Below are 16,582 nucleotides of genomic sequence, written 5' to 3'. Positions count from 1 at the left end.
TGCCACTTCCCCCAATGATTTTAGAAATTCTGATGTGTGCTGTGCGTACTGTTAAGTCCTTCAGTACACACGCCATCAGATTATTTGACTTGTCGCTCTAACGAAGTAGGCGAATGTGAGCAATATGTCTCATGGTCTTATTGTGGCGTGTTTATCTTCTGCCGTTAGGACAGACGATAAAAATGCCAATTGCACGCTTAGAGTAGCAGATTGAAGGTGACCAGCTTTAAACAGAACTTGATTAATTTTCACACACATTTATTAAAATAATAACCAGCATAAAAATTACTTAACTTAGTTCTGGATGCTACTTACAATATATCTCTGATACTTGACAAAGGTGTCTATACATTTATCGTCATGGCTATGTACAGGAGTATGGTAATCTTATTAGGCGCAGACTGAAACTTGACTATAGACTGGTACAGACTGACTAGTCAGAGGTCTGTAGACTCGCTATAATATCTCGCGCGCTCAGGTATCACTGCGTGAGTGCCATCGGCGAGGAGAAAAGGTTCTACATTAGCAGCAATCTCATTGGCTGCGTTACATAATAATGCGCGGATTGGCGGAAGCAGAATTTTGTCCGTCTCTATGGCAGCGCCATCTTGTAGTGCTGAGACGGCCGAGCGCAGTGCCTGCGCTGTTGTGCTTAGCGGGGCGCGCTCTAGTGGGAAAGTTGTATATGGGCTGACTACGAGGAACTATGTACACAACATGATGGAATGTTATCTACCCCTTCTGCCAAGTTTAACCTTAAGTCCTCCAAAGCTCTTTTAAATTCTGATTCTAACACTGGATTCCATATCTCTTCTAAATCGAATCCTGTATCTTCTTCTATCACATCAGACAAACTCTCCCCTTATAGAGTCTTTCAATGTATTCTTTCCATCTATCCGCTCTCTCCTCTGCATTTAACAGTGGAATTCCCGTTGCACACTTAATGTTGCCACCCTTGCTTTTCATATCAGCGAAGTTTCTTTTGACTTTCCTGTATGTTGAGTCTGTCCTTCCAACAATCATTTCTTTTTCGATGTCTTCACATTTTCCTGCAGCCATTTCGCCTTAGCTTCCCTGCGTTCTAATTTATTTTGTTCCTCAGAGGCTTTTATTTCTATATTCCTGAGTCTCCCAGAACATTTTTGTACTTCCTCCTCTCATCAATCAACTGAAGTATTTCTTCTGTTACCCATGGTTTCTTCGAAGTTACCTTCTTTGCACCTATATTTTCCTTCACAACTTCCATGATGCCGTTTTTAGAGATGTCCATTTCTCTTCAACTGCACTGCCTACTGAGCTGTTCCTTACTGCTGTGTTTATAACTTTAGAGAACTTCAAGCGTATCTCGTCATTCCTTAGTACTTCCGTATCCCACTTCTTTGCATATTGACTGTTCCAGACTAATGTCTTAAACTTCAGCCTACTCTTCATCACTACTATACTGTGATCTGAGTCTTTATCTGCTCCTGGGTACACCTACCTGATATCGGAATCACTGTCTGACCATGATGTAATGTAATTAAAATCTTCCCGTATCACCCGGCCATTTCCCAGTATACCTCCTCCTCTTGTGATTCCTGAACAGAGTATTCGCTATTACTACCTGAAACATTTTACAGAACTCAGTTAGTCTTTCTCCTCCCTCATTCCTTGCCCAACGGCCATATTCTCCTGTAACCTGTTTTCCTAATCGTTCCCCTATAACTGTATTCCAGTTCCCATTGACTATTAGATTTTCATCCCCCTTTACATATTGTATTACCCTTTCAATATCCACATAAACTTTCTCTATCTCTTCATATTCAGCTTGCCAAGTTGGCATGTATACCTGAACTATCGTTGTCGGTGTTGTTTTGCTGTCGATTCTCATAAGAACATTCCTGTCATTGAATTGTTCACAGGAACACACTCTCAGCCATACCTTCCTACTCGTAATGAATCCTACTCCTCTTATACCACTTTCGGTTGCTGCTGATATTGCCCTACACTCATCTGACCAGAAATCCTGGTCTTCTTTCCACTTCACTCCACTGACCCCTATTACATCTACTGCAGATTGAGAGTTTGCATTTCACTTTTCAGAGTTTCTAGTATCCCTACCACGTTCAAGCTTCTGACATTCCACGCCCCAACTCGTAGAACGTTATCCTTCCATTAATTATTCAATCCTTTCCTCATGGTAATCTCTCCCTTGACAGTCCCCTCCAAGAGATCAGATTGGGTGACTATTCCGGAATCTTTTTCCATTGGATAGGTCATCATGACACCTCTTTAGTTGCAGGGCACATTTTCTGTGGATACACGTAACGTGTCTTTAGTGCAGTGATTTCCATTGCCTTCTGCTTTCTCATTCCGTTTCTCAATACTGATTCTTCCTCCTTTAAGGGCAGTTTCCCACCCCTAGGACAAGAGAGTGCCCTAAACCTCTGTCTGCTCCTCCGTCCTCTTTGCCCAGACCGTTGGCAGAATGAGGGTGACTTCTTACGTCGGAAGTCTTCGGCCGCCAATGCTGATTACTTATCAAAATTTAAGTAGAGGCTGGATTTGAAGCCGCGATCGAACACGTTTTGTTTATGAAGCAAAGATGCTACCCCTAGACCAAGGGTCGCAGAAAGTAACATCCTTGCAATTTACGATTCTCTTAGGAGAACAGTTCTCCTAGTTATATGAGGCAGCATGTGGTCCTTTTTTTTTGTCATCAGTCTACTGACTGGTTTGATGCGGCCCGCCACGAATCCCTCTCCTGTGCTAACCTATTCATATCAGAATAGCACTTGCAACCTACATCGTCAATTATTTGCTTGACGTATTCCAATCTCTGTCTTCCTCTACAGTTTTTGTCCTCTACAGCTCCCTCTAGTACCATGGAAGTAATTCCCTCATGTCTTAGCAGATGTCCTATCATCCTGTTCCTTCTCCCTATCAGTGTTTTCCACATATTCCTTTCCTCTCCGATTCTGCGTAGAACCTCCTCATTCCTTACCTTATCAGTCTACCTAATTTTCAACATTCGTCTATAGCACCACATCTCAAATGCTTCGATTCTCTTCTGTTCCGGTTTTCTCACAGTCCATGTTTCACTACCATATAATGCTGTACTCCAGACGTACATCCTCAGAAATTTCTTCCTCAAATTAAGGCTGGTATTTGATATTAGTAGAATTCTCTTGGTCAGAAATGCTTTTTTTGCCATAGAGAGTCTGTATTTGATGTCCTCCTTGCTCCGTCTGTCATTGGTTATTTTACTGCCTAGGTAGCAGAATTCCTTAAGTTCATTGACTTCGTGACCATCAATCCTGATGTTACGTTTCTCGCTGTTCTGATTTCAACTAATTCTCAAATCCTTCGTCTTTCTCCGATTTACTCTCAAACCACACTGTGTACTCATTAGACTGTTCATTCCGTTCAGCAGATCATTTAATTCTTCTTCGCTTTCACTCACGATAGCAATGTCATCAGCGAATCGTATCATTGATATCATTTGACCTTGTATTTTAATTCCACTCCTGAACCTTTCTTTTATTTCCATAATTGCCTCCTCGATGTTCAGATTGAAGAGTAGGGGCGAAAGGCTACAGCCTTGTCTTACACCCTTCTTAATACGAGCACTTCGTTCTTGATCATCCACTCTTATTATTCCCTCTTGGTTGTTGTACATATTGTATATGACCCATTTCCCCCTATAGCTTACCCCTACTTTTTTCAGAATCTCGAACAGCTTGCACCATTTTATATTGCCGAACGCTTTTTCCAGGTCGACAAATCCTATGAACGTGTCTTGATTTTTCTTTAGCCTTGCTTCCATTATTAGCCGTAACATCAGAATTTCCTCTCTCGTGCTTTTACTTTTCCTAAAGCCAAACTGATCGTTATCTAGCGCAACCTCAAATTTCTTTTCCATTATTCTGTACATAATCCTTGTAAGCTACTTGGATGCATGAGATGTTAAGCTGATTGTGCGATAATTCTCGCACTTGTCAGTTCTTGCCGTCTTCGGAATTGTGTGGATGATGCTTTTCCGAATGTCAGATGGTATATCGCCAGACACATATATTCTACACACCAACGTGAATAGTCGTTTTGTTGCCACTTCCCTTAATGATTTTAGAAATTCTGATGGAATGTTTTCTATCCCTTCTGCCTTGTTTGACCGTAATTCCTCCAAAGATCTTTTAAATTTCGATTCTAATACTGGATCCCCTATCTCTTCTAAATCGACTTCCGTTTCTTCTTCTATCACATCAGACAAATCGTCACCCTCATAAAGGCTTTCAATGTATTCTTTCCACCTATCTGCTCTCTCCTCTGCTTTTAACAGTGGAATTCCCGTTGCACTCTTAATGTTACAACCGTTGCTTTTAATGTCACCAAAGATTGTTTTGACTTTCCTGTATGCTGAGTCTGTCCTTCCGACAATCATAGCTTTTTCGATGTCTTCACATTTTTCCTGCAGCCATTTCGTCTTAGCTTCCCTGCACTTCCTATTTATTTCATACCTCAGGGACTTGTATTTCTGTATTCCTGATTTTCCCGGAATATGTTTGTACTTCCTCCTTTCATCAATCAACTGAAGTATTTCTTCTGTTACCCATGGTTTCTTCGCTACTACCTTCTTTGTACCTATGTTTTCCTTCCCAACTTCTGTGATGGTCCTTTTTAGAGACGTCCATTCCTCTTCAACTGTGTTGCCTACTGCGCTATTCCTTATTGCTGTATCTATAGCGTTAGAGAACTTCAAACGTATCTCGTCATTCCTTAGAACTTCCGTATCCCAAAAGTATTGATTTTTCCTGACTAATGTCTTGAACTTCAGCCTACTCTTCATCACTACTATATTGTGATCTGAGTCTATATCTGCTCCTGGGTACGCCTTATAAACCAGTATCTGATTTCGGAATCTCTGTCTGACCATGATGTAATCTAATTGAAATCTTCCCGTATCTCAAGGCCTTTTCCAAGTATACCTCCTCCTCTTGTGATTCTTGTACAGGGTATTCGCTATTAATAGCTGAAACTTGTTACAGAACTCAATTAGTCTTACTCCTCTTTCATTCCTTGTCCAAAGCCCATATTCTCCTGTAACCGTTTCTTCTACTCCGTCCTCTACAACTGCATTCCAGTCGCCCATGACTATTAGATTTTCGTCCCCCTTTACATACTGCATTACCCTTTCAATTTCCTCATACACTTTCTCTATCTGTTCATCTTCGGCTTGCGACGTCGGCATGTATACCTGAACTATCGTTGTCGGTGTTGGTCTGCTGTCGATTGTGATTAGAACAACCCGGTCAATGAACTGTTCACAGTAACACACCCTCTGCCCTACCTTCCTATTCCTAATTAATCCTACACCTGTTATACCATTTTGTGCTGCTGTTGATATTACCCGGTACTCATCTGACCAGAAATCCTTGTCTTCCTTCCACTTCACTTCACTGACCCCCACTATATCGAGATTGAGCCTTTGCATTTCCCTTTTCAGATTTTCTAGTTTCCCTACCACCTTCAAGCTTCCGACATTCCACACCCCGACTCATAGAACATTATCCTTTCTGTTGATTATTCAATCTTTTTCTCATGGTAACCTCCCCCTTGGCAGTCCCCTCCCGGAGATCGGAATGGGGGACTATTCCGGAATCTTTTGCCAATGGAGAGATCATCATGACACTTCTTCAACTACAGGCCACATGTCCTGCGGATACACGTTACGTCTCTTTAATCCAGTGGTTTCCATTGCCTTCTGCACCCTCATGTCGTTGATCATTGCTGATTCTTCCGCCTTTAGGGGCAATTTCCCACCCCTAGGACAAGAGAGTGCCCTGAACCTCTATCCGCTCCTCCGCCCTCATTGACAAGGTCGTTGGCAGAATGAGGCAGACTTCTTATGCCGGATGTCTTAGGCCACCAATGCTGATTATTTATCAGAATTTAGACAGTGGCGGTGGTCGAACCTGGGACTGAAAAAGTTTTGATTGTGAATCAAAGACGCTACCCCTAGACTCACAAAATATTGCCTCTCAACAGTCTTACTGCGACTTGACGATAGTAGGACCCAGCTCCTCTATGGTCAGTAGCCACCCTGGCACTCGGTTAGAACATAGCTATTATCCCCGCATACTCAAGTCAAGAGGCAGGGCATTATGCTCAAGGAACGCACTCTTTACTCAGCATAAATCACTCCGGTGTATGTGTAATGGGACACGTTTTGCAATAAAGCGAATGTTCTAGCTTGAAATTATCAGCATTCGAGGAGACTCTCGTTCTTCAGAGAATCGAGTAATCGCAACAACCTAGCAGTTGATGTAGAGTAAAGGAATGGCTGTCAACATCTCGAATAGTAGAACAAACAGTTCAGTCTTCACGATCAGAACTTCTGAGGGCAATAATGAAGACATGTTGTGGGATAATATACAAATCCCACCAGTTTCAAGTTTTTACTTTGTGTTCCAGTGGCTCTTCAAATGGTTCAAATGGCTCTGAGCACTATGGGACTTAACATCTTAGGTCATGAGTCCCCTAGAACTTAGAACTACTTAAACCTAACTAACCTAAGGACATCACACAACACCCAGACATCACGAGGCAGAGAAAATCCCTGACCCCGCCGGGAATCGAACCCGGGAACCCCACGAGATGCGGGCAGTGGCTCTTGTGGCCTTCTCTGTGCTGTAGTTGATTCACTTTCAGGAAAATCTGGTTCTGTTTCCTGTGTAGAGACAACAATATTTTAGATTCCTTTGATTTATAAATCAATGAACCTTGAATATCTTGCATGGAATCGCTGGAAAAACCAGTCCCAAAGTCTCATATGAAAAGACAGAATACATGGAACGTAGTCACAAATGAGAGGTAAAATACGGAAAGATAAGGACAGATAAGTTCGAATACATAGGAGAGTGGATCGAGCCAGTGAACTGCATAAAGAGGCAGTCAAAGAAAGAGCCAGAAAATTAGACCTTGCTTGCAAATTAACATAGAATAGGTACAAGAAAAGAGCGATATCCATTAAAGCCAAAATCAGGCACTATAATTCAGTTATAAAAATTCAGTTATAAAAACAGAATTACTCTATACTTCGCTGTGTCTTATTCTAAATAAAGAGGAACAGGAATGAATATTGGATATTGATTATTGAATATTTATACTTAGTTGAAGTGGTCTGAACACACAAAGATTCTTGTAAGGTAAAGTCATCACTACGTTATGCCCTTAGAATCCTGTCATCAGTGTGTAACATTCAGTACCTTTTAGTTACATACTATTTATATGTACACTCAGTTATTAGTTATGGCATTCTTTTTTGGGGAACGAATGCACAAAATATGAACACAATTTTCAAACTGTGGTGTCACCGCCAGACACCACACTTGCTAGGTGGTAGCCTTTAAATCGCCGCGGTCCAGTAGTATACGTAGGACCCGCGTGTCGCCACTGTCAGTGATTGCAGACCGAGCGCCGCCACACGGCAGGTCTAGAGAGACTTCCTAGCACTCGCCCCAGTTGTACAGCCGACTTTGCTAGCGCTGGTTCACTGACAAATTACGCTCTCATTTGCCGAGACGATATTTAGCATAGCCTTCTGCTACATTATTTGCTACGACCTAGCAAGGCGCCAGTATCCGTACTATTGATATTGTGAATCATGTACCATAAAGAGCGACGTTCTTCATTAATGGATTAAAGTTAAGTATTCCATCAGCTACGTCCGTTTTTCTCAATTCTAATTCCCTTGTCATGTTCCAGACCTCACGCCAGCCTGCGTGAGCTAAAACGCGTGCAATTCGGCCTCCTTTAACCATACGGTTGGCTCTCCTGCCAACCACAACACAAACTCCAGAAAAGAGTCATAAGAATCATAGTTGAGCTCATTGCAAAGATCTCTTCAAAACATTGGGCATTTTAAGTGCTCCGTCTGAATACATTTACGACCCAGTTGTACACATCCAAAATTACATTGGTAATTACTGCACAAACAGGTCTGCCCATGACCATGGAACAAGAGATAGACTCAACTTACATTTGGCAAGAAAAAATAAACATAAAACTCAAAACAGTATTTTGTACCAAAGAATAAAACTGTACAATAAATTACCAAAACAGATAGAAGAAATTGCAAAAATACACTTATTTAGAAATGCAGCTGAAATGTACCTGTTATGCAATACATTTTACACAATGAAGGATTACTTAGATAAAACAGAATAGGGGCTTGGTATAAAAAGCTATACAAATAAATAATAATAACGATTATAAAATATCTAACATTACACATGACACCTTTACGTTATGGTTTTTTTTCCTTCTATTTTCCTTTCATAGAAAAACTTACACCCAAGTTATGTACTGCACAATACTGACACCTCTTCCTCTTCCTGAGCTCAACATATCACTCATTGTAGAGGGATGCTGACTCACTTTTTTCAGGATAGCGAATGGGAAGTTGTGGTACAGAAACTGTCCCACAGATCACCAATGTGTGTTTGTTTGTGTGCGTAGTGAGTGAAGCCTAATGAAAGACTGATTGTATATTGTGTGCTGTGACTGATAGTGAGATATGAGTGAACAGTGTGGCATTGCATTGTTTAATAAGTTATTAGTAAAAAAATTGTATACCAGGAGTAAATCTAATGTTTTTCCGTATCTAGAAATCTGTAATTGTATCTGTATACGAATTAGCTTATTTTAAATTGGTCCAAACTTGTACTTTGACATATCCTTTATCCTTGTAGAACGACATCTACGGATGAATAAAGCTACTACTACTACTACTACTACTACTACTATTACTATTAGTTGGAAGAACTTGAAAAGAAGGACAAGAAGCTTCTGAGGAAAATCCTTAACCTCTACGTGGTCCCTACTTGGCCAATTTCTGAAAGAGAAAAATCAGTTAAGGCCGGTGCAATTTCATCTAAAGGTTCAAGTCAATTTCTTTCCCCATCTTTCCCAAATCTCATCTCATGCTCAATTGTTTATGAACACATTATTAACTGAATGCTGTACTCTAATCATTTTACCTTCCGCCGTCTTCTATTCATGTTGTGCTGCCAACATGGAGCGAAACATTTATTGCAACTGTGACTAATAAGCAATACAATGCTGTATAGTCACTCCCTTCTTTAATTTCTGGCTGTAAATCTTAGAGAAGTACTCACATGGCGCTCACAGTTAGTTGATTTCGTCAACAATGCAAGTATATTGACTGATATACTCACATAAATCAGTAATACGCACAGATTGGCCTATTTTCAGGGTAACTGTTCTTTACATCAATTAAATCTGTTAGTGATGGAGGAAGCAGATTCAGGTGGACGTAGAGATGAAGAGTAGAGAGGTGCATCTAATCCTTCTCTTTTGTGTGCAGACCCAGTCACAATTTGTATATGGTTTGTATATTCATTATTCATATCCAAGTGTTATTCACCTAAAAAATGTAATTGTGGTAAAAATCATTTATTAAAATGCCCTGACTTTCACCTGGTTCCTAAAAAACAAAGCGGCAGCGATTTATTAATTTGTATACACATTTAAAAATATCACATTCTCAACCTGAGATTCGTGTGTGCTGTTCTCCAAAAGTTCCGTTTACACTCGGTTCCGCTTGAAGCTGTGTAATGGATATCAAGTAGCCTTCGCATAGATCAGTAATGGAGATCTCTCTGCTTTCGCAGCAACTATCTGACACGGCTATTGAACGATAGTGGCTCATCCTCTTCTGTCACAGCATTGTTCAGTACATACTGATCTAAGGAACATTTTAGAATACTTTTGAGTTTTAACCATTTGCTCTTCACTTCTTCTCTGCTCATATATTCCGTGATTTGTATCCTGTCATTCTACTACTATTAGAGAGGAAGGTTATACATCTTTGAGTCACATTTCAAATTTGTGCTTCCCAATGGAAGACAACTGAAACGTAACAAAAGTTGAACTTTAATTGTGTTGCGTGGTGTGTATAAAGAATGAGTCCTCTTTTCCTACTGACATTAAAATTCGTTCTAACATCCATAATCACTGAACCTGTCATAACTATTTATTTACTTATGTCCTCCCATACATCGTTGACTGAATTCATCAACGATATACGTTTTACTTTTTAAAAAATGGTTAAATACTTTTGGCGTTAGTGGCGCTGATGGAAGAGAGGGTGACAGATCTTTTAATAAGGTAGTGTTTTAAATGTTAGAAAGCCTAATCAAAAGGCGGCAGCATTAGAAAATCCGCGCTTTTCTTTCCCTCTAGCTGCATACTCACGTTTTTGTTCTGTCACATAAATTACGATAAAAGTTATAAGAGTTCAGTGTTTCTTTCTATATTGGTAATTTCCAGAACAATTCTGCGATGTTGCAGTCACTGTCCTGTTTCTGGATGATGCAGGCATTTCACTGCTGGGACTATTAATGATCACTAATTAAAAAGCTGCACAGAGGACATGAGAAAATGACGTCGACTCTTATTTTATTTTATTTCAAAGTGTGTCATAATCGCCTCCATTTGCTGAAAGCCATCAACACAGCAGTACTCCACCCAAAAGGCCGTAACACGTCTGTACGGCCATTGTTCGGCCACTAGAGGTGTTATCGAAATCCAACACGTCAGCTTTGTGTCAAGACGACCACGCTGCATCTGGGGCATAACTCAACAGCAACCTGGCTCCCAGAGTCCGTAAATAGCAGCCGTCCAGCCAGCGATGGGCATCGAGTCAGCCACCGTTCAGAGGGATCAGGTGCCATGGGGCCCAGAGAAGCATCTACGTATATACACGACTGGCCATTAAAATTACTACACCTAGAAGAAATGCAGATGATAAACGGGTATTCATTGGACAAATATATTATACTAGAAATGACATGTGATTACATTTTCACGCAATTTGGGTGCATAGATCCTGAAAAATCAGTACCCAAAACAACCACCGCCGGCCGTAATAACGTCCTTGATACGCCTGGGCATTGAGTCAGACAGAGCTTCGATGGCGTGTATAGGTACAGCTCACCATGCAGCTTAAACACGATACCACAGTTTATCAAGAGTAATGACTGGCGTATTGTGACAAGCCAGTTGCTCAGCCACCATTGACCAGACGTTTTCAGTTGGTGAGAGATCTCGAGAATGTGCTGGCCAGCGCAGCAGTCTAACATTTTCTATATCCAGAAATGCCCGTACAGGACGTGCAGCATGCGCTCGTGCATTATCCTGCTGTGTAACGTCCACTGTTCAAAGTGCCGTCAATGCGAACAAGAGGTGACCGAGACGTGTAACCAATGGTACCCCATACCATCACGCCGGGTGATACGCCAGTATGGCGATGACGAATACACACTTCCAATATGCGTTCACCGCGATGTCGCCAAACACGGATGCGAACATCATGACGCTATAAACAGAACCTGGATTCATCCGAAAAAATGACGTTTTTCCATTCGTGCACCCAGGTTCGTCGTCGAGTATACCATCGCAGGCGCTCGTGTCTGTGATGCAGCGTCAAGGGTAACCACAACCATGGTCTCCGAGGTGATAGTCCATGCTGCTGCAAACGTCGTCTAACTGTTCGTGCAGATAGTTGTTGTCTAGCAAACGTTCCCATCTGTTGACTCAGGGATCGAGACGCGGCTGCACGATCCGTTACAGCCATGCGGATAAGATGCCTGTCATCTCGACTGCTAATGATACGAGGCCGTTGGGATCAAGCACGGCGTTCCATACTACCCTCCTGAACCCACCGATTCCATATTGTGCTAACAGTCATTGGATCTCGATCAACGCGAGCAGCAATGTCGCGATACGAAAAACGCAATCGCGATAGGCTACAATCCGACCTTTATCAAAGTAGGAAACGTGATGGTACATATTTCTCCTTATACGAGGCATCACAACAACGTTCCACCAGGCAACACCGGTCAATTGCTGTTTGTGTATGAGAAATTGGTTGGAAACTTCGCTCATGTCAGCACGTTGTAGGTGTCGCCACCGGTGCCAACCTCGTGTGAATGCTCTAAAATGCTAATCATTTGCATATCACAGCATCGTCTTCCTGTCGGTTAAATTTCTCCTCCGTAGCACGTCATCTTCGGGATGTAGCAATTTTAATGGCCAGTAGTGTATGTACATACTCCGCAAGCCTCCGTAAAAAGCGTGGTAGTAGTTTTTTCCTGTTCCTTTTCCACACTCTTCGTGGATCGAACCTATGAGTAATACATCCGGCAGCCCGCCTATGAACAGCTTCAATGTCTTCCTAGAACTGAAGAATAGGTCTTGATGCAGCCATGGAAGGGCGTGAAACAGGGGTTCCTAAAAACCATAAGCACCTTTATGTCCCCCCCCCCCCCCCCTAAGGCCTTTCCGTGTCGATTCCGAGTAGAGATGTATCTGAAATGTTTTCCTCAGTCAGCTATAAGAAAACCGCTGGTTGTCACAGTTTTGACCTCCATTGCAGTAGCGTCAAAAGAAGGTTCAACTTGTGGTAAGAGGGATATGACCTCCTTTCCAATAAGTAGACGGTAGCACTGGGCAGAGGTGTAGTGAAATTTAGTGCCAATGTGACGTCTTTAACACAACTTTAACTCACCATGAACTTCTCACCTCTGACCTTTTCTTGCATGTGTCATCACCTTACTGTCTGAAGCGTCGTCGAGCCCGAGGATGACGTCACGGGACGCCAGTCTTTTGCAGCTCTTCAGAGGAAGGTTTTAAGAACATTAGAGTCAAATTCCAAATTCCTACGACTCAATGGGAGACAATTACGTCGTTTCGAACAAGTGATCCTTTAATCAGGCTGTGTAGTGTGTATAGAAAATAGGAAGAGTCCTACGGCACATCCCTGGGTCACTGCTTACGATAATGAACACTGTCGCTGAAGCACCATCCGATGGTGTAGCCGCAGGCGTCAGTGTTGGGTTACAATTAGTTTAAATCTGTGCATTCATTATAGTTCCGTATATATATATATATATATATATATATATATATATATATATATATATATATATATAACTGGCAATTAAAATTGCTACACCCAGAAGATGACATGCTACAGACGCGTAATACAACCGACAGGAAGAAGACGCTGTAATATGTAAATGATGAGCTTTTCACAGCATTCACACGAGGTTGCCAACGTGCTGACATGAGGAAAGTTTCCAACCGATTTCTCATACACAAACAGCAATTGACCGCCGTTGCCTGGTGAAACGTTGTTGTGATGCCTTGTGTAAGGAGGAGAGATGCGTACCATAATGTTTCCGACTCTGATAAAGGTCGGATTGTAGCCTTTCGCGATTGCGGTTTATCGTATAGCGACATTGCTGCTCGCATTGGTCGAGATCCAATGACTCTTAGCATTATATGGAATCGGTGGGTTCAGGAGGGTAATATGGAACGCCGTGCTTCATCCCAACGGCCTCGTATCACCAGCAGTCGAGATGACAGGCATCTTATCCGCATGGCTGTAACGGATCGTGCAGCCACGTCTCGATCCTTGAGTCAACAGATGGGGGCGTTTGCAAGACAACAACCATGTGCACGAACAATTCGACGACGTTTGCAGCAGCATGGACTATCAGCTCGCAGACCATGACTGCGGTTACCCTTGGCGCTGCATCACAGACAGGAGCGCCTGCGATGGTGTACTCAACGACGAACCTGGGTTCACGAATGGCAAAACGTCATTTTTTCGGATGAATCCAGGTTCTGTTTACAGCATCATGATGGTCCCATCCTTGTTTGGCGACATCGCGGTTGTAACGTTCCCTCTTTCTGTTTATTTAGGTTTGATTTGTTTGATTGTTATTCTTTATTTCTATTATTCGGAATCTTTTTTTTTATTAAATTGAGCCTGAAACTTACGTAATAAATACTTCGCGTGAAGTACGATTTGCAGCATAAACAAAAATTAATTTCGGAAATGTAATCCACTGAATATTAAAAGTAAAGCTTTTGAACAACGCGCGTGACTGACTAGATACACTCAGAGGGTACGTACATTCGCGTGCGAGTGGTTGCGGACTGATGAGAAATTTTCATTGTGAAATAATTTCGTCTTAACACACTCGGAGATTGCGAACGTACATTCAGAGTAGAGGCACGTACGTTCTATCATTCCCCGTGGCCTGGGTAAAAGAATGGCAATTATTTAAATCTAAGAGTATTTATTTTGCATCGGACTAGTATTTTTATAAGAAAAAGAAGATTGCAGGTTCTGAATGTCTCGGCAAAACGAATCGGAAGTAATTTTAGCGGCCACGAAAGGAAAGTAGAGAGCACAATCACGTACCTCTATTGTTGAGCAGCGCCGTTTTGAAGATCTTCGGTTCCATCTAAAACTCGCCTTCTCTGCTTAACATAAATACTCCATAGGCATGGGAATAAGGCTTGTTGTGCGATGAAAATAATATAAAACACATCTTGCGTCTTTTAACTCATTCATTTACCACACACACACACACTAGTAATTAGACAGTACGACATCCCACCAGCCCATCAGAACAAAAAGTAGTCGTTCATACAAGAAATAAAAAACGAAGGGCGAAATTGTTCCTATGTCTCTCACAGATAAAAAGTTTACCAGATATTTCTCTGGTGTGTCACTGGAACAATTTTTCAGCACCTCTGCGATTAAATCACAATATTTTCAGTTCCTTTACATCGCCCCCTTGGGCGAATTGTCTGAAGAAATGTCAATTTTGCGGGCAATGAGCCCAAACACTTTGCACACTGGTAGTCCTTGACTATTATTCACACGTAATGGGATTGCACTGTCAGTGTCTCTCTCCCGATCACTTCATTCTACAAACATGGTTTTGATGCCAGTTTTGACACATGACAATGAGGACAAAACATTTATATAAGGATACACAGAACACATGTAAAACACACATAAACTTACATACTATACACACAAAATTATTACATCGTCCTTGACACAAAATCATCACATTTGGATAATTGTTACATCCTCCTATTACCTTCTTTCTTCTCTCTTTTTTTTGTATTGTATACACAAAATTATTTTATTATTTCTTGGTACATCGCATTATACAAAGGTATTACATTGTTTTATACATAGTCTATCGCTATATAAACAGTCTTCTTTTACACTTGCTGCTCATAAAATTCATAATTCCTAAGTCTTTTTTTTTATTAAAAAAAATTTTCAGGAAAGTCACATATTTATTAGAGTGTTCGGATCTAGATTGTGGGTTAATAGTCGTGTCTGGGGCAGCAAGAGGCGTTAGCTCTTGCTTAGAGTTGGTTCTGCTTTCCACTGCTTCTCTCTTCTACGCCAAGATCTGCTTAGTGACATCCTTTCCGTATTTTACTATTGTCTCGTCATGGGTAATATAAACATGTAACAAACAAAAATTCACATGGATTAATACTTAGTCTAACTTAATACTAATACATATATATACATATAAACATAGGCGTTGTTCAAAGGTAACGTGGGGCGTGAATCATGAGCTGGGGTAGTCAGACTTTATTTCGGGTTTCAGGAATCTGTGTTTCTACATGTCTTGGCACTTCGTTGGGTGTCCATTTAAACGTAGATTTTGCCTTGCATTTAAATTGTCCTTCTATGTTATGCCGTTAGCCAATAATGTGTCATATGCACGTAACTGCACTCGCAACAATCAGTTTGGTGGCGCGCTGCGCGCCGTGTGGAACTCGGGCGTTGCGCGGGCCCACCGCCGTAAAGCGATGCCGCGCGTCTCGGTCCAAACTTTTCAGTGTCTCGTGCAGTGTTCGCAGAGTTTGCAAAAAAAACCCAACCGCACTTGTTTCCACTTGCTGTACACCTTGGCTGTGGGAAGGGACCACTCGGTGCCTCCGAAGTCCACTGCACAAAGGTAAGTACTGCACTTCACTATTTGGCTAGCAACGGCACACTGTCCTATGTAGTGCACAAACACTTGTACCGCCGCAGTCTTCGTCGATTCACTATGTCTCTTTTACCTCGAAGGAAAAGGTTCGTGATATGAAACGTATTTTCACTTGTCTATTTGCATATAGCTCACAGGTCACTGACACTGAATAACATTGTCACACTGTCCTGTCCATTCAGAAACAAAACTGTAGCTCATGATATCACTAGCTTGTCTTTTATGATAAATGCCCACGTTCGTTATTTGTTCCAGCGATTTTTTACTGAACCTTGTCGGCGTACCTTTTTGCTCATAACATTTTTATTACATACTCTAATACTATATTTCGCGATCGTGACACTGTCTGACATCTCACAGAGCATAGGAGAACACGTTTGAGAACAACAGCACTTTTTTTACTCTATGTCGTGCTACTGATGCACTTATGTATTGAAATAACAATACTAGGACATGAACGCACTATAATTGCTTTTAGAAGTTGTCTCCAAATGAGGCAAAGTTTGTTCATTCTCTACCCGCGAGTTACTATGTGGGAGGGGGGATTCTTTCGTCACCCAAGTTTGTAACAACGCATGGTACACACACATCATAAACATAAAGGAATAAAATAATAATAGGAAATGAGTAAACAGACATAAATAAATCACTATACATAAATTGCTAGGTAGTACAAACAACAGATTAATAATGAAGCTTGGCTG

The sequence above is a fragment of the Schistocerca gregaria genome, chromosome 7 (genome assembly GCF_023897955.1).
Source record: "Schistocerca gregaria isolate iqSchGreg1 chromosome 7, iqSchGreg1.2, whole genome shotgun sequence".
In the NCBI taxonomy this organism is placed as follows: domain Eukaryota; kingdom Metazoa; phylum Arthropoda; class Insecta; order Orthoptera; family Acrididae; genus Schistocerca; species Schistocerca gregaria.
This window is presented reverse-complemented; position numbering follows the sequence as displayed.